Below are 20019 nucleotides of genomic sequence, written 5' to 3' on the forward strand. Positions count from 1 at the left end.
TTCACGTAATATCCTGGAAAAGAAAATGCTTCGTTGTTCAAAAGTCTTGTTCCTATCTTTTAAATGGGGTGCAGATAAAGACCATACTACTTTTATGGATGTGGAAATGTGGCCAAATCAATCCTAGGATTTCATTTTTATAATGGCAAGTCAGGCCTCTCCTTGCATCCTAAGAAGAAAATTTGCTGAACTGCAAGTGTGGAATCAGAAGGCCATATGTTAAAGCAAATTGTTACTATAGGAGCAAATGGCAGGCTGCCACACCGCAAGACGTTTTCATTAATTCCCATTCACTACAGGCTCCATAGTTTCCCACCGGTTATAAAGATCATTGTAAGTAAAGAGACAGAACAACACTTTCAGGATAAGATGTTTTAAGAATATTTTTATGCAGTTATTCCAGAGCTTAGTGAACAAAATGAACATCCACCCTAGTGACGAAAGAAGCTTCCACCCCTGAATTCATGTCACCAGTAAGCAGATGTCCTTTTTCTATCTTTTAGAATCACAGATATGAGGAAACTGCACACAAAATATATTTTCAAATGTCAAAGTATAATGAACAGAAGAGAAAAAGCATAATTCTTAGGCAGGGAGAACCAATAAGATGTTAATGAACATGTTAAAGAACATTTACAATGCTAAGATGTTTATAGGAAATTTAACAAAGAAATTCTGGGTAAAGATTGCTGATTTCCATTTAAGAATAAAACAGATTTATGATGGTCCAACAAGTCATAAGAATTTGGCAGCATTTATTTTACTGAACAGGAATCATTTTCACCTTTGCTAAACAAAAATCTATGAGTTAAGTGACCTCATTAAGTCTTGGACCTCTAATCAATAATAAATAATGAGACCAACTAAGTACATTCTTCTAGATGATCATTGAATGGCCTTTGCCCATGTGATATTGAAAAGATTTACCCCACCTTTGTACCTTTTACCCAAATTTCAGATAATTTTTCTGAAAAAAATAACGATTTGTACAGTAGATGCCTCCCACAAGTTTTAAAGCATCACTAGTAAATGACTTTATATTTTACTGCAACATTATGCATACTTAATCCTGTTTTTTTTTGCATATAAGGAACTTCAGGAGTCCTTCTTAACATTATATTAGCATATATGAAAGTTGAATTGCAAATGGGTAGTGAGCATTAGAATTACATTTTAAAGGCAGTTTATACTGTTTTCATATTCTGAAGCCACTACATCTCATAACACATGCATTTTCATAGGCCTTCAAAAACTGTGAAGGGCTTAGACACTGTATGTATCAAATAGATAAAATGGCCTTGCTCTGATACACATAGATCCACCAACAATCACATCTTCTCCAGGTTAAGGAATCACTTTGTAATGCATAGGTCTACATGTCACTGCCTAAATAACAGAGTCTTCCAGAATTCCCCCGAAATTGCTTCTCTGCCTGGTTTGGGCACAGCTCAGGATGAACCGGGGCCTGCTGCACACGAGCGTAGGCTCTGAAGCCAGACTCTTTGCACTGAAACCTGATTATTCAGAAGCTCTGGGCAAATTACTCAACTTCTCTAAGCTTCTCTCCTAATTTCTAAAATGGGGCAATAAAATTACCTTCCATAAAGAGTCCCCACCAGAATGAAATGCATTTCATCATTTACATAGGACATTGCATGTGTCATAGTGAACATACAATAATTGTCAGCTCAGCCTCTTCGTCCTCCACTCTGTGCTTCCTGTCTTTTTTAATTTTTTTCCACTTTCATCTCTTCCCATACTTGGAAAGTTCTCTCAGTCTGAGCCATCCTTCAATGCTCTACCACGATCTCCAGTTTCTCTAGCTGTCGATGATCTCCTCTTCTGAATCATCATTATATTTAAGTATATACTTTATACATCATTTGAGGCCATTTCACGTATCCTGTTATTTCTGCAACGAGACATAAACACCTTCAGGACAGCGTGACATCAGGAGGTATGTACTAATTTGAAGGGGCGCCTGGTGGCTCAGTTGGCTAAGCATCCAACTCTTGATTTCAGCTCAGGTCATGATCTCGATCTCATGCGGGATCGAGCCCCACATTGGACTCTGGGCTGACAGCATGCAGAGTCCTGGGGATTCTCTCTCTCTCCCTTCCTCTCTGCCCCTCCCCCCCCCAAAATAAATAAATGAACATAAAAGTATTCATGAATTTGATAAGGCACCCTTCTACTTAGGAAAACAGGCTCAGGGGAAAGCTTCAGGTTTAAAAGAAAGTAGGATGAGGGTAATAAAAATCACAAAGTTATAGTGCCACTAAGTCAAACCTCTCCTTCCAACAACTCCCATTGCATGTGTCAATGTGTTTAATTTTCTTATTTATCTGTCAGTTTATTTACATGGGAATCCATGCTATAAGGCTGCTCTCTGCATTTGATTTTGCTCATGAACTATTAGTGTCTTAGAGAAGAGTCAAAGAATGCACAGATTTGGAAGAGGCTGGCAAGAGATCAGGAAACGGGACATACATTTTTTCTATCTTCAAGAAAATCTTTTGCAAATCTACACCAATCACCTCTGGCATCCACTGGTATCCTTTCTCTCAAACTGCTCAGTCTTGTGAACACAGCAATGGTTTTACTAAATTGGATTTTTGTAGATCCAAAACTGTTTTAGTGATTTGCATACATTTTTTTAAAAATATTTTTTAACATTTATTTATTTTTGAGACAGAGACAGAGCATGAATGGGGGGAGGGCCAGAGAGAGAGGGGGACACAGAATCTGAAGCAGGCTCCAGGCTCTGAGCTGTCAGCACAGAGCCTGATGCAGGGCTCGAACTCACGGACCATGAGACCGTGACCTGAGCGAAGTCGGACGCTCAACCGACTGAGCCACCCAGGCGCCCCTGCATACATTTTAAATGTGAGACCAGAAATATGGACAGTTGACCCTTGAACAACATCAGGATTAGGGGTGCTGACGCCCTGCACAGTCAAAACTTCATGTGTAACTTTTGATTCCCCGAAAGCTTAACTCCTATGGACTGGAAGCCTTCCCAATAACATCAATAATGGATTGACATATATTTTGTACGTTTTATGTATTAAATACTATATTCTTACAATACAGTAAACTAGAGAAAGGAAAATGTTAAGAAAACCATAAGGAAGAGAAAATACATTTATATTACTGTAGTGTGTAGTGTGTGTGTGTGTGTGTGTGTGTGTATATATGTGTGTATATATATATATATATATATATATATATATATATATATATATAAAGCCATGTATAAATGGACCTGTACAGCTTAAATCTGTATTGTTCAAGGGTCTCAAATATGGATCATCTCTGCTCTCTGGTCATTCTGTTCCATGGGAGACCCCTCTGGGGAAAGAGAGGAGCTCACATCAACTCACCTTACATCCATCTTCAGGAGAGTTTGTACACGAGATGCTTGGGTCCACGCAGCATTTGTTCCATGTTCTGGGGCTTCATTCTCTAATACTTTCTGCTGCTGCTGCTGCACTGTGGGTTTCACAGCTGAAGCTGCATCTGCCCCACCATCATGGGTAAACTTTGTCATGCTTGTCCTTGCGTCTTTGTGGTGATCCTCTGTGGAAGGTAGCACGGGGAACAGGCCGCCCAGCCGTCCCCATTTGCCTGGTTTTAACACTGAAAGGCCTGTATCCCAGGAAATTCTCCAGTCCCGGGCAACCTGGAATGGTTGTTCACTGAGCCGTTTGTGCATTGGCTGAATCTTCCCTCGGACAATGCTTCAGAGAATTTGCATCTACTCACTCCTATGCCCGGCAGTAAGCCCACTCTCCACTTCTTTACTTTCCAGCTTTCACAGGAGTATGTGGGTCAGCTCCTCCCACTGAACTTTCATCAGTCACCCCCAGTTTCCTGGAGAAATGAGGTGAGTTCTCATGAAGCGCAGTGCAATGGCAGCATTGGGTTCGGCTCTGTTGTCCTCTCTCTTCTTCCCTTCAACAGCTGCAGCCCCTCTTTCCTTTTCCTCTTCCTCCCCATCGCCCCATAGCTTCTGCCATTTGAGAAGAATCAACCATTAGCTCTCCAAGCATTTGCACATCTTTCATCGCCTTTTTATAGTGTCTTTTTTTTAATCACTCTGAACCAAGATCCTTACCTCAATTGTCTTTTTCTAACTTTCTAACTATATAAGAAAAATGCATCTGCCAAGTCTGCTATATTGAAATATCTGAGACTGGAGTCAAGGCCATTTTCCCCCTGGCCAGACAGAATGTGCCTTTTGTTTGGTTTTACTAAATGCTAAATCTGAATTTTTTTTTTAAAGGCCATTTTAAGAGTCATAACAGTAAAAAAAGAGAAAAGAAGCTGAAGTGAATCCCCCACTGAAAACCAGTTATTTCTTTTTTTTTAATATATGAAATTTATTGTCAAATTGGTTTCCATACAGCACCCAGTGCTCATCCCAAAAGATTCAATGCCCATCACCTACCCTCCTCTCCCTCCCACCCCCCATCAACCCTCAGTTTGTTCTCAGTTTTTAAGAGTCTCTTATGCTTTGGCTCTCTCCCACTCTAACCTCTTTTTTTTCCCTTCCCCTCCCCCATGGGTTTCTGTTAAGTTTTTCAGGATCCACATAAGAGTGAAAACATATGGTATCTGTCTTTCTCTGTATGGCTTATTTCACTTAGCATCACACTCTCCAGTTCCATCCACGTTGCTACAAAGGGCCATATTTCATTCTTTCTCATTGCCACATAGTACTCCATTGTGTATATAAACCACAATTTCTTTATCCATTCATCAGTTGATGGACATTTAGGCTCTTTCCACAATTTGGCTATTGTTGACAGTGCTGCTATAAACATTGGGGTCCAAGTGCTCCTATGCATCAGTATTCCTGTATCCCTTGGGTAAATTCCTAGCAGTGCTATTGCTGGGTCCTAGGGTAGGTCTATTTTTAATTTTTTGAGGACCCTCCACACTGTTTTCCAGAGTGGCTGCACAAGTTTGCATTCCCACCAACAGTGCAAGAAAGTTCCCATTTCTCCACATCCTCTCCAGCGTCTATAGTCTCCTGATTTGTTCATTGTGGCCACTCTGACTGGCGTGAGGTGATACCTGAGTGTGGTTTTGATTTGTGTTTCCCTGATGAGGAGCAATGTTGAGCATCTTGAAAACCAGTTATTTCTTATTTGATTAATGCAAGAAAAAAAATCATCATAAAGTGCTCTAAATATCCCTTTCTCAGAAAAAGAACCAAAGTATATATTTGATTCCCCAAGACACATTTCTGAAAGTTCTAAGCTACTGAACATATGAGTTGGTAGGAACCCTGAAGAATGCATAATTATAACTCTGTTATCGTGACACAACAATATGCTCAAAAGCAATATTTGGATATTCTTCCAACATAATTGATAGCTAAGCATATGCATTTTAACTATGGGTGGTAACAATCACATGTAAAAGTTTATGCCTTGGTAGAGATTGGAGAGGGTATATGAGGAGATAAAAGGATTATTTTATAGGAGAAAGAAGACACCCTTCCCTTATATGCCAGACTACTTCATAGTCTACACGAGAAATATAACTTGGTCACATAGCTCTCCTATTCAAATCCTTCAGGATCCTCCCATGTAAGGGTATAACTCCTTATGTGGCCTGGAGAGCTCTATGTGATCTGACCCAGTGGTTCTTTGGCTCCCCTTTGTCCCTACAGGGGACATTTGGCAATATCTGGAAACATTATGAGCTGTAAGGACTGAAGGGAGAGGGGTGATCCTGGGATTTGGTGGGTAGAGGCCAGAGATGCTGTGGACATCCCACAGATGAGAGCTTCCCACAGCAAAGAGTCATCTGACTCCAAACGTCAATAGTGCTGAACTGGAGAAACCCTCTCCAACTCTCTGGATGCCTCTTCTAAGCCCTGCATCCTTCTTTGCTATGTGCCTCTCATATTGGCCTTCTTGCCGTTCCTTGAATAGATGCTTATCCTTCCTACATCTGGTACTTTACCATATTGTTCCCACTGCTGGAACATTTTCCCCCAAGACTTCCCTCTCTTTGCCCCGTCACATTTCTGTTCTTGAACTCTCGGCTTCCAAAGCACTTTCTTAGAGCACCTCACACCATTAGATCAGGCGGAACTGATGTGGTCTCCTGGCATCCTGTACTTTTCCTTCCTAGCTTGTTTCACATTTTATAATTACACATATGATCAATGGTTTAATTAACATCTACATCCTTCATTAGGCTCTAAGAAAGGGCCCCGTTTCTTTGCTCACCTTGAAATCCTTAATACAGCATAATTCTTGTAAGTAGAAAAGTCTCAATGAATATACTTTTGGATTAATGAATAAACATCCAAGTACATGCTTAGAACAAGTAAAGAAGTATGATATCAAACATTTATTGAACGTTTGCTGTACATCAGGCACTGTGCTAAATGCTTTTTAAGAATCACCTCATTCTTGGGGCGCCTGGGTGGCTCAGTTTGTTAAACGTCCGACCTCAGCTCAGCTCATGATCTCACGGTCCGTGAGGTCGAGCTCTGGGCTGATGGCTCAGAGCCTGGAGCCTGTTTTTGTTTCTGTGTCTCCCTCTCTCTCTGCCCCTCCCCCGTTCATGCTCTGTCTCTCTCTGTCTCAAAAATAAATAAACGTTAAAAAATTTTTTTTTTAAAACGAATCACCTCATTCTTACACAGTCCTCATGATATAGGGACTCAGTTCTTATTATCCTTTTGACAGGTCAGGAAATGGAGTCATTGAGCGGTTACATATCTTGCTGAAGATCTCCTAGCTTTGTAAGTGGGGGAGCCAGAATACCTACTCAGGTCTGTCTTACTCCAAAGCCTCTCACTGAAAAGTTCCTAGAAGAAGAGTGGGAACATTCAGGGAGAAAAGAAAGCGAGGAAATAAGAAGTTGTCATCTACTTCTTAGGGAGACATTTTTTTCTCTAGTAGATTTTGCCCAGAAGTCATTGTTTCTTGACAAAATCATCAGGTAAGCACGTGCTCTACAGAGAAGCTTCTGAACACAGTCAACAGATGTCATAGTCAAGGGGAAGCCAGGCATAGCTGGTGGCTCAGTATGACAAGGAAAAGGTAGCTGTAAAGATTTGGGGTATCGCATCTCTTTCTGCAGAGTTGTATCCTTCACAGCAGTGGATCCAAAGTCTGATTATTCACCAGAATCTTCTGGAAAGCCTTTTAAAATTTGCACGTACATTTCCCCCTCTTGACATCCCAATCAGGATATTGAAAGTGGTGTTTGAATTCTGTTTGCTTACTTGTTTTGTAATGGTTTTGGCTGAAGGTATAGTCTGCACACCACATTTTGTTTTGGAGAATTCCGATGAGAAAGGAGAGACACAGCCCGCAAAGGCTAGCACAAAACCTAGGGAAACGGTGGAGTTGGAACTGGTGTCTTACCAGGAATGCACACTGTGTGGGAATGTTTTGTCTGCTCATGAATTTTCCTGGCTTCCCACCTCTGGAATTCCTCTTCCTCAATGTGGTTCTAGCACAGCTTTTAACTATGGCAATAACCACACACACACACACACACACACACACACACCCACACCCACACCCTTTTGCCTCTCCAACAGGGTAGCACATGAACTAGAATGGGCTACTCATGGTAATCCATCCATTCCTCTTCCACAACGATTAAACTGGAGTCCAACACAATCAGTGCTGATTAGAATCCTCTCTGAGATTTGCACATATAGCTTGGGAGAGACACGTTTTCTTTCCACTAGGGTTGTGAAGCCAGGAAAACACGAAGTGGCTATATTCCCTGGTTGTGTACAGAAGCCGAATGTAAGAGATAAGGAGTCAGAATAGGGGAGCAGGATTAAAAGAGAGAAGAAGAGAGAATCCTGGGTGGCATAATTAGAATGGCCTCTGTATTTCACAATCACGTGAGCCAACACATCCCTGAGAACTGTGTGTCCTTGGGAAGTGTGTGGATACCCATGTGCACACTTGGTTTAGTGACTTTTCTCTTGATAATCAGCAGATTAAATACGCTTGTATGCAATTCACACCGGGGAGATGGTCTTGAAGGGAACATAAGTAAAACTGCCTATGCCCATGTGGAGCTCTGCTGCTGAGCTTGAGCTTCCCACGGCTCTAAACGAGTGTCCTGCTCAAGCTCTTCAAAATGACCTAGAGAGGTGGGTTGCCTCCCAACACTGGGAATGTTGGGTGGGAATGAGGCCCTTGGTGAAGGGAGTATAGGATGAGACCAGCAATTGTGTGAGAGGGGTAAGGGCTTCTTGGAAGTTGATGATACTTAAGATGGAAGCTAGAAGAGTTCAGGACAGAGACACAAAGGCAAAGAACAGAGGACATCACTCCCATGTCCTGGAGGATGTAACTATGGATGCTTCCTTTTGAACTATGGGAAAAGTCATATTTAAGAGCACAGGTTTAACACTGTCCCTTTCACATTAGAGTTGTCTTATTTATTTTTAGTTTTTTAAATATGAAATTTATTGTCAAATTGGTTTCCATACAACACCCAGTGCTCGTCCCAACAGGTGCCCTCCTCAATGCCCATCATCCACTTTCTTGGAAGGATAAATATTGTTAAAATGTCAATACTACCCAAAGCAATCTACACATTCAATGCAATCCAAATCAAAATTGCACCAGCATTCTTCTCGAAGCTAGAGTTGTTTTCAATGACCCAAAGTTTTCAGTTTATTCTGAAACCCCTATCCAGCCTCATGTGTTATTGGGGGTGTAAAGAGTAAATGGAGTTGGTCAAGAACTCCTTTGAATCCTTGGAATTCAGTCTTTCTCCTGACCCTTGTATTCTGGCAAAACAAAGGAAGCTATGGCAGACAGGGAGCAGAGAGCAGGGCCTTGAGGGGGCCTGAGACTGTGGGAAGGGTATGTGTGAGGAATTCCCTAAGACTTTTTCCTTCTTCCTGTGGGGCAGAGAAAACTGACCCTTGAAATGGGGGTGAGGGGCGCCTGGGTGGCTCAGTCAGTTGGGCATCCGACTTCAGCTCAGGTCATGATCTCGTGGTCCGTGAGTTCGAGCCCCGCGTCGGGCTCTGTGCTGACAGCTCAGAGCCTGGAGCCTGTTTCAGGTTCTGTGTCTCCCTCTCTCTCTCTGACCCTCCCCCGTTCATGCTCTGTCTCTCTCTGTCTCAAAAATAAATAAACATTAAATTTTTTTTAAATAAAAAAAAAAAAGAAATGGGGGTGAGACCAGGAGGCTGAGGCAAGAAGCTGTACCAAGTATGCAAATATTTGTGTTATGGTCATAATTGGGGCTGGGCTAGTCACAGATTATGGAGCCCTATCACTAAAATGGAAATAATTCCAGATAAATTACATTCCTCTCATGAAGACTGAGTGTCTATGCTTTTCTTATTGCTCTTGTTTATTCTGGGAATAACTCATGAGCAGGTAATCTAAATAGGGTTTCCTGAAACTTCTGATTATAACAAGGTTTGACTCTGAATTACAATAGATTGTATGAGACTCTTCAGTGATTTTTTTAAAAGCTGCAAACATTTAACCAAAGGGCATCAAACAAAGTGATATATGGAGGTCCTTTGATCTTGCCTCAGGAAACAGATTTCTTCCGATAGAACTTTCCTCTGCAACATTTTTGTGCCGAGAAAAGGCTATGCCACTTAATGAGAGAACCAAACGATAAGGATTTAAGTTACTAAATCAATATGAACCCGTGTCCTCAATTTGCATGGGAAAAGTAAATGATGAACAGAAGCTCTATAATACAAATCATTGGTCCTCAACTGAAATAATGCTATCACGCTCAGGGGACCCGAAGTGAGTTCCTGGGTGACAGGCTCAGCTGGGAGAGTAAGGAAAACCAGAAATGATATGTCACAGTAAAACAAAATCAATGAGCAGAGTTAGAATTAGAATCTGACATGAGACCATTTGGAACCAAGTCCCTCTTATGGTTGTATCTGTTTCAGGGTAAGACACAACATGGATACTCACTTAGGAAAGGAAGTGAAAAATATGGCCTTTATTTTCCCAAAGTGTGAAACAGTAATGTATAGAGCTCCTAGTATATTCTGTAGCTCAACACTGAACATTTTGATTAACCTTAAGGTGTCACATAGGCCTCTATCAGAAGGAACATAGTAACCCTTAATAACCATGCTGAAAACTTCAAAAGAAGTTCCATGCCTCTAACCGATAGGAGGGCAGACAGACTTGCATTAACTTCAGAGAGGAAGCAACCTCTTTCTTTCCTTCTTCGTGCAATGTGTATTTACAGAGTATCTATTACATGCCAAGCACTTTGATAAACTCTGGGAATAATTCAGTGAATAAGTCATATGTGTCCCATGATATGAGGCTTACACCTAATAAGGAATATAGAGATATTCTCAAAAAGTCATAGTGATTACTGATTCAATGGATTTCCTCAAAAAAGGCTGTGGGTTACTTTCTAGGAATAGAAAGACATAATCACTCATTTATTTAACAGTATTTAGTGTCTACTGAGCACCAGGCACGGTGCTTTGTTTTGGATTTTTGGTGGAAAGTGAGACAGATGTTGCCCAGTCTTTTTGCATGTGAAGTAACATTAGTCCTACTCATCCCTGCATTGGCAGAGTTGCTGAGTTATTAATGACTATGTTGCCCTTTCATTTCAATAAAAACTCCAGTGAGTCATTGCTAAGCATTATATTTTTCTCAGTAAAATATTAATATGAAAAAGCAGTGACATGAACATGAAATTCTAGTGCCTTCGTTTCCCACAGGCACACCACATCCATGCATACATGCTCTGGGCAGACGTCATGCAGCTGTGAACTCATAGGGGGATGATTTCGAAGTTTTACATGGAAGCGAGAGAAAGAGAATTGTTCCCTCCCTTTGGCAACAAGAGGGCAGCCTCAAAACAAACCTCTGAGATTCTCATGGGACAAGGCTAGAGTGGGGCTGGACAGGACGACAATGTTGGGCAAAGCCACCTATGCTCCAGCTCCCCTGTATCGGTCTTGGGACATCGTTCATAGTAAGGCTGGAAATTTTAAACTTTTAGCCCAGACACCGTAGGATTCCAGAGAAATTATTTCTTGTCAAAGTTTCTTGGCCTGGTTAAAGCAAGCAATGAATGAACTATGAATTTCTTGTTCCTTCTGTCCTTTTAGACCTTCCATTGGCTCCTGCTGAGTCTATGGACATTCTTTGGAGATTCCCTGTGACCATCTTTCACAAATTGTTTACATTTTCTGTTTAAGTGTCAGTCTATGCTCACATGAGATCAGATAGCTGATGACATTTTTTTCCTCTATTCTCACCATACTTAAAAGTTTCCAAGATATATACAGCCATTTTAATTCTTCTATCATAGCTTAATTTCCTGTTTGAGATTTGGCTGAAAATATAAACTTAGTTAATTCTAGGTGAATGAAATCCTTTCAAATTTATTTCATTTTTATTTTAAATTTAAAAACTTTTCATGTTTATTTTTGAGAGAGAGGGAGACAGAACATGAGCAGGGGAAGAGCAGAGAGAGAGAGAGAAAGACACAGAATCTAAAGTAGGTTGAGGCTCTGAGCTGTCAGCACAGAGCCGGATGTGGAACTTGAACTCACAAACTGTGGGATCATGACCTGAGCCAAAGTCAAACGATCAACCGACTGAGCCACCCAGGCACCCCTTATTTTCTTTTAAACTTTTTAATGTTTATTTATTTTTGAAAGAGAGAGACAAAGTGTGATTAGGGAAGGGGCAGAGGGAGAGGGAGGTGCAGAATCCGAAGCAGGTTCCAGTCTCTGAGCTGTCCGCACACATCAGCGCAGAGCCTGACACAGGGCTCAAATTGAGGAGCCGTGAGATCATGACCTGAGGCTGAAGTCAGACGCTTAACCCACCAAGCCACCCAGGTGCCCTGAAATCCTTTCAAATTTAAACACAGGTACTTTGGAGTTTTTCCCTTGAACTATTTCCTCTTGGGGTAGCACATACCTCCTACTGAAACAATTTGGGCTTGCAACCCGGCCTCAGCGCCTTCTAGGCTGGAGCCCTTGTAAGCTCTGAGAACCAATCTGCCCTATAGGATCTTTTAGTATAGGTTGTGTATGCGAGCATATGTGCACACATACATATAGGGTAGTGTGGTGGGGTGCAAAGGGAAAGCGAGAGTAAAGGGATCTGGAGAGAGGGCCCTGTTTGTGCTTCTTGAATGACACTCCATGAATAGTTGCTTACAGTGGGTCAGAAATATTTATGTGGGGTCTGTGGTATTGAATCTTCAATGTCATTTAGAAAAGCCATCCATCAGTTTTAATTAATCAAAATGCCAGTGAAAACTGAACAATCGTTTTTATAAACCATCCATTCAAGGTATTTATCGGTAAAGAACAAATTACTGGCGTTTTACGTTTTATAATCACTTATGCATAACGCTAGCCTTTGGTCAGACAGTGGTTTCTTTTAAGTCACAAATCTTCAATGTTTTCTGAATCCTGGACACTACATTCTGTCTAAGGAGCCACTTCTTCTTATGATTGGCACTATCACTGCTTTGCTTCAGTTTAGGACACTGTCGATAAGCAGGAATCACTGAAGCTGTCACGTCAAATGCCTCCTGGATTTCCAGAATCCATCACTGGCATTCTTCTTCAGAAGGAGACGAATTGTTCTTTTGTTGTTGCATAATCTGCCTGCCACCACTAACATGAATAGAGTCCATTGCATCAAAGAAATTAGGCACTGTTTCCTTCCTGTCGGCTAATCACAGAGAAGGTCCCACTAGTCTAAGGGCCAGTGGGTACGGCTTAATAAGCATTCATCATCACACTGTGTTTTGTCAGGGTGGCCGTTACCTGCAAAGGACAGTGGTGTGTGTGTTCTAATGCTAACGCTGCTAAAGTCCCTTCAAAGATGACATTTTCTGTCTTTGCCCTTCTTTCCCACTGTCCACCATTTCATGTTAATAGCAAGGTATTTTTTTTAATGAATTACATGAAAAAACCTGCATGGTAAAGAAACAAATATAAGCCTTCATATTTCTCTCTCAGAACTATCGGGAAAAAAGTGAGGCGGGCCTCAGAATTTGCCTTAGGAATTATGTGTCACTAAGAAACAGTAACTGAGACTATGGGCAAATCACATAACCTCTTCAACCTATACTTTATTAGCAAAAGGGTTTTAAAAATAGTTACTTTGCAGGGTTTCTGTGAGGAATAGATGATAAAGTGGGAGTGAGGACAGCACAAGAGAAAGAGCCTGGATTCTAGATTCAGATAACACTTGATTTGTGTTTGAGCATTAGCGCCAATTACATGATCTTGGACAAATTGCAAGAATCCCGAGAATTTAAGGAGAAAATGCCAACAGAGCATAGAGTACCCACCATATATGGCCCAAATAAATTTCCAGTACTCATGGCTTTTTAAAAATTACAATTATTTGGGGCACCTGGGTGGCTCAGTCGGTTGGGCGTCCAACTTCGGCTCAGGTCATGATCTCCCGGTCCGTGAGTCCGAGCCCCGCGTCGGGCTCTGTGCTGACAGCTCAGAGCCTGGAGCCTGTTTCAGATTCTGTGCCTCCCTCTTCCTCTGACCCTCCCCTGTTCATGCTCTCTCTCTCTCTCTCTCTCTCTCTCTGTCCCAAAAATAAATAAATGTTAAAAAAATTTTTTTAAATTACAATTATTATAAAAAGTAGGTGAACGTATATAACATAACACCTGCTACATAGAGACATCTAAGCCATAGAGAAAGCAGTGCTTTCTTCCTTTCCTGTTTCTATTTCCTTTCTTCTTAATATATATTAAAGGTTTCCACATTAGAAAATTGTATCATAAACAATTGTTCTCACTTAGTACTCTGACAAAAGTCAGATAGATTTTCAGTTACCCCAGGAGAAGGATAGTATACTATTTTGTTGTTGTTGTTGTTGTTTTAGAAGGAAAGAAGTAGCTTCTTTGGGCCAATTTTTGAGAGAGAGAAAGAGCACAAGTGAGGGTGGGGCAGAGAGAGAGAGGGAGACACAGAATCTGAAGCAGGTTTCAGGCTCCAAGCTGCCAGCTCAGAGCCCAAGTGGGGCTCAAACCTACACACTGTGAGATCATGACCTGAGCTGAAGCTGGATGCTTAAACGACTGAGCCACCTAGGCGTCCCACACTATTTTCTCATTGCAACTTTGGAATTGCAGATAGACAATCAAAATGTGCATTTTAATAAATATTCGTTTGTTAGTTAATCCTCACTCCTTAAATATTCCTGACATCATTCACATGTATTTCCTATTTTAAATAGAAATATTCCAGGCTTTTTTAAAACTGACTATTTTTCTTCCTGGAAATGGTTAATTTAAGGTAATAAGTGATTAGCACAAATATGAACAAGATTTACCCAAAAGATATGAAAACATATGTCCACGAAAAACAAGCCAAGAAACAAAAACTTACCCAATAGTCTTCAAAACGCTTTTTTTCACAATGACCCTAAAATGAAAAATAATGCAAATGCCCATCAGCAAGAAAATGTAAAAAATAAATTGTAGTATATTCATACAATGATATATTACTCATTAGATAAGAATGAACTACACAGGCACACAAGAACATAGAAGAATCTCAAAATAATTATGTTGAGTCAAAATTTAAAACAAACGAGAGAGACTATGTATCATATGGTTCCATTTATGTGACGTCCCAGAGCAGGCAGTGTCATCTATGGTAATAGAAATCTGGAAGTGATTGCCTCTAGGAAGAGAGGGACATTGACTTGAAAGGTCTATGAAGAACTTTCGTTTGTATGGAACTGTTTCATTGTCTTGTTTTGGTGACAGTTTCATCAGTGCCCGTAATTATAAAAAACTTATTAAATTCTACTTTTAAGACCTGTGCATTTTATTTTATGCAAATGCCTCAAAAAGACACACACACACACACACACACACACACACACACACACACACAGCCTACAAAGTAACACAATGAAATGTATACACTTTCTGAGGTATTTTAAATGATTGCTCAAAAAATGGATACTGTTAAAAATAAAAATACTATGAAATCCCGTGCCTTCTGGACATTAAAGGGAAAAAATATACATCATCATCTGGGGAACCTAAGAACTAAGTTTAGTTTACTAGATGTCAACAAAGTTGTAAAACTCAATGAACGAGCTGTCAATCTTTGACCCACAGCCTCCATCTTTTTTATGTTCTCTGCTGCTCTTTGGACCAGTGTTGATTGGATGCAGAAGAAATTTCCCAATTTTTCTTCTGTTGAAATTCTGTTTCCTCAGGTCTATTTTATAATTGACTCATGTTTGACACCTTTATAATCTTTTCCTCATAAATTAAAGAGAAGAGCAGGATGTAAGTTTGAATTATAATTTCACTTTTTTTGAGATATTGGTTAAATTGACTGGCTTTAATTCTTTCACGAATGAATTCTTTAGTTTGTATCTGTGACAGACAAAAAGAGACTGTGTTGATTTGGGAATGGATTTCATTCTACTTTCAAACGTGTTGAAAATGGAAAAGCCGTAGCTGTAAGGTTGCAAGTTTTGGTTAGCTGTTACATAATCTATGAGCTGTGTGGTACCATCACTTTAATTTGGGAGGTGCTTCAGGAAATAAGGTCTGGGGTTTTCAGACCAGTCATTCCTGATTCTGACCTTTAGCTCAATCTTAGACACCAGAGTATATATATATTTTTAAATGTTTATTTGTTTTTGAGAGAGAGAGACAGAGACAGAGAGACAGAGCACAAGCTGGGGAGAGTGGAGAGAGAGAGAGAGAGAGGGAGACACAGAATCTGAAACAGGCTCCAGGCTCTGAGCTGTCAGCCCAGAGCCCGACGTGGGGCTTAAACTCACAAACCATGAAATCATGACCTGAGCCAAAGTCGGACACTCAACCAACCAAGCCACCCAGGTGCCCCTCAGAGTATATTACCAGGGTACATTAAAATGAGTCCAATATCAAAGACTCAATTTAAATGACTCTGGAAGTAAGTCAGTCATGTTTCCAAAATTGCACATGCTCCACCAATTGTTATATTTTGGAAAAAGCTATGGACTTTGAACCAGGACTTGAACTCAAGTTCAAATTTCACCACTTGGTGGCTGTGTGAATTTAGGCGCATCCTACAAATTCTCCAAGCCATTTCCCAATCTCTCCTTCTTTCCAGTGAGTTAGGATTGTAGGAGCTTTCGGTCAGGTAGTCTGATCATGGAGAAGTTATGAAAATGTATTAAGTGCTAGTAGTTTAATAATACATATAAGGCATTTAGCATTCAGCTCAACAAAAAATGGTAGCCATCATCATTCCTCACAGCTATTCAATTATTATTGATAGCAACCAAACCACTATACGATTATTTAATTGGTATTTTTATTGTTATTGCCATCTAAGCCAATGAATTTCACCTGTAGCAGAAATGTGCTGAACAAGAAAATCACTAACAGCAAGGGTGAATAGTAACAACTGACGAGAACTCAGGAGGATAGTCAAGAGGCTATTGTCCAGGGAGCAGAGAAGGGGCAAAATGGGATTCACTGTTGCAGGGATACAAAGTAGGTACAGACAGGTACTACTCACGAGCTCGATTTGCTGCAGTCAGGAGTCGGTGATAGCCTCCTGGGGCCAATCGTCAGTACCTGGTCTTTCCTCGAGTGGATTGGTTTTATGGACAGTGAAAAAGGCCAGGAAAAGTTTGGTGTAGACAAAGCACAGCACAGCAGTTAAGGCTTTGGGCTTTGGAGGCAGAAACCTGGGCTCTGCATATCTGGCATGCTCCTTTACTGCTCTGCTCATCAGTTCCCCCTTTTTTAACATGGAGGTGCTAAAAAGAATATCTTCCTCGTTAGCATGTTGTAAAAAATTAAATACGATTATTCATTTGAGAGTTTAGCGTAGTGCCTGCTGCACAGTAAGTATCAGTAAACATAAAATCTTGTTTTTCCTAATGCCTTTATGCAGAAGTTATAGCTAGGAAATGAGGGTCAAGCACTCTGTAATCTTCTGCCTGGATAGTTGACATTTATTGAGTCTGAAAACAAGAATGAAAAGGCGAAGGCAGAATTTATGCAAAGATTTGATTGAGTTTGTGGCCTAGTAACCCATGACATAATTTTAATAGCTGATTATTACTCAGTAACTGATTTGACTCTAGGAAAGGAATTCTTTCATTAATTCACTGTTAAATCACCATTTTTAGCCAGTATCGAAATTTCAATTCTTCCTGTTAACAACCACAACAAAACCTCTAAACATTCAGGGTGCCTGGGTGGCTCAGTCGGTTAAGCGTCCGACTTCGGCTCGAGTCATGATCTCACAGTTCGTGGTTTCGAGCCCCGTGTTGGGCTCCGAGCTGACAGTTCAGAGCCTGAGGCTTGCTTTGGATTCTGTGTCTCCCTCTCTCTCTCTGCTCCGCCCCTCCTCATGCTCTGTCTCTCTCTCCTTCAAAAAATAAAATAAAATAAATATCAAAAAATTAAAGGAAAAAACCCTCTAAACATTGGGACCAAATTTGTATAGCAATAGCATACTTTGCTTCATGTGTCCTGACTAAATACTTCTAAGGCAACCAATGATTTACTGTTTATAATGTCCTGGTACAAGTTTAAAATCAAACAACTTTGTACACAATAGTAATAAACTGTAAACATCATATCGAAGAATATGATTACTATACTAATGTTTTAAATGCTAATTTTAATGTTTCATGTTATTCACAAATCGTACACGATGTCTATGAACACTTCTTTTTTGAAAGCAGCAGTTGGTGAATATTCTCAAATAATGTTGCAGGATCTCTTTGTATATGAATCATGAAAAAAGAGCCTTTCCAACTGTAACTTCCTCAAGCACCAGAGTGCTTCCTTATAGGACGCTTAAAATATGTGACATTCAAAAGAATGATGGATTTTTAAGACAAGTGAATTTGTGGAGGGCTGAAATGCTCATCCATATAGTTTTACTTAAGCTTTTTCATTTCAATAATTTATATTTCAAAGAGCTATCTTAACCCTACTCAATGCATCATAGCCATAAAAAAAAAAAATCAAATGCTTAAGACCAGTAACTCAAATTTAGTTCAGGATATAACATCAACTGGAGTGTACTTTAGCAAGTTGGAAAATCAGAATTCAAGGTGCTTGACTAAAGATTTCACAGTGGGCAGCTTTTATTGATCATTCATCTCCAGAAGGAAGCTCCTTCTCTAGGAAGCTCTTCTCACAATGCACAAGTATAGCCAGAAGGAGCCACACTCCAATGCCATGAGGCTTTAATCAAATTTACACAAAAATGTTGTTTAATAAATGAGAGCTTTGCTACATTTCACTATTTGCTACCCATCAGAAAGCATGGTGATTACGCTCAAGGCTTAATATTTGCACCGTGGTCTTAAAAATACTCAACAATTTATACTTTCATATGAAATTCACATGTTCCTTCATGGGGGTACCTAGGTGGTTCCAGAGCTCCCTTTGCACATATTCAAGACCCTGTGACCCTGAAAGGACACCTAGATTTTTCTCTTTGAACACAGCAAAGCAGCTTCTCAGTTGAATCTTTGAAGTATTTTTTTTTCTAATAAAGTTTCTATGAAAGGTACATTGCTGGTCTTTTTGCTAAAAATTAACACTTATTGAGCTATGACTGTGGGTGAAATGCTGAGTTAAGTGCTTAATGCATATGTTTGCTCACCTAATCTCCACCATCGCCCTGTGAGGTAGTGACGTATAGCCCAGCTCTTTTATCAGATGAATAAGAAATGAAGAAAGTTTAAGCAGCTTGTTCAAGACTGGTCGTAAGGTCATAAATGGCCAACCCGAGATTCAAACCCAAGTCTGAGGTGGTCCTATAATCCACAAAAAGAAATTGGGTTTATTTTTTGCAGTGCCAAGAGCATTAAGTAAGTAACAGAAAGGTTCTTGGCAAGGCAGAGAAGATATCTGTGGAATATACCGAAATACCTTATCTGTAAGAATGACACGTTCTCTGGGCTAGAATAATCATGGTGCTGGTTGGCATAAAGCCCCATGATGCTTGTCTTTCCAAGTTCCAGAGTCACCCACTGCCGTTAGCAGGACCCTAGCCAGTGGTGGACTCCTTTCCCAGAATGGCATCTTGATAAGATGCGGTCTGCAGGCACTCCCCATCTCCTTTGCTCTGCTTGCCAGTTGCCTCAGCTGCTTTCTGCTCCTCAGTCTCGCCAGGTGCTTTCACACTTCAGGGTCTGCGTGCACAGCACGCTGTGCCCAGACCTCTTTTTGTGATCGGTACCTCTGTTCCTTCAGGTCCGGGTTCCCCTCCCGTAACATTTCCATTCTCTCCCATAGACCTTAGTTTAAGTTCCCTGAACGCAGAGCCTGGGCGAGGGCTGGCTGCAGGTAGATTATTCGGGAAGTGATTCCAGGAAGTAGTGATGAGGGAAAAGGCAGAATGAGAACAAGGAGGAGGATGAAGCCAAGAGTGATCTGTGGGCAATGAGGCTTCTTACGGCTGAGGGCTCTGAGAAGTTGTGTCGAATTCATTCCAGAATTGCCCTTCTAAAGAAAGGGAGGCTGGGGCATTGATCCACCAGCTAGGTTCCCTTTTGATTGCAGATTGCACTGGGGACCTCATCTGCATACCTTCCCAGGCAGAGCCAGGCCCCGGCAGCGGCGGGGGTGCAGGTGGTGGTGGGGGGCGAGGGGACATGGGGAGGGAAGCCTTCAACAGGACTGGCCACTCGCCCACAGCTGCAGCGAGTCAGAGGGAACCGAGAGTCACGGTGTGGGGTACGTGGAGCCTCCACTACATAAAGCAAACTGTTTCCTTCCTGCACTTGCCCCAGTTTGTGATTACTCATTTTTTATGCATTCGTTTGTCTGCCCCTCCCTGAACTAGGAGAGCTCTTCAAGAGTCAGAACAAGGACTCTTGTTCGCCAGTGTCTTCTAAGACTCTGAGCATTTTTCCTGGCATATAATCAGCACATAAAAAATGTTGCCGAAAGGAAACAATGTAATTGCTTTTGGCTTTCCTATCAGTCCTTCAGTTTATGTTAATTGTGAGGAGAAGAGGCCTCAGCGCCTTC

General features: G+C 40.9%; 1 long non-coding RNA gene across 1 annotated transcript in view; it reads right to left on the minus strand.

The window, feature by feature from the left end:
• Positions 1–395: 395 nt before the first annotated feature.
• Positions 396–20019, minus strand: part of LOC125156574 (uncharacterized) — a 125961-nt gene continuing 106337 nt past the window's right edge. Inside the window, exons 2-4 of the long non-coding RNA XR_007148677.1 lie at positions 14390–14425; positions 3384–4012; positions 396–1912 (exon numbers count right to left, since the gene is read on the minus strand). This is a non-coding gene — a long non-coding RNA (uncharacterized LOC125156574). The remainder of the gene's footprint in view (positions 1913–3383; positions 4013–14389; positions 14426–20019) is intronic.

The sequence above is a fragment of the Prionailurus viverrinus genome, chromosome F2 (assembly GCF_022837055.1).
Source record: "Prionailurus viverrinus isolate Anna chromosome F2, UM_Priviv_1.0, whole genome shotgun sequence".
NCBI lineage: Eukaryota > Metazoa > Chordata > Mammalia > Carnivora > Felidae > Prionailurus > Prionailurus viverrinus.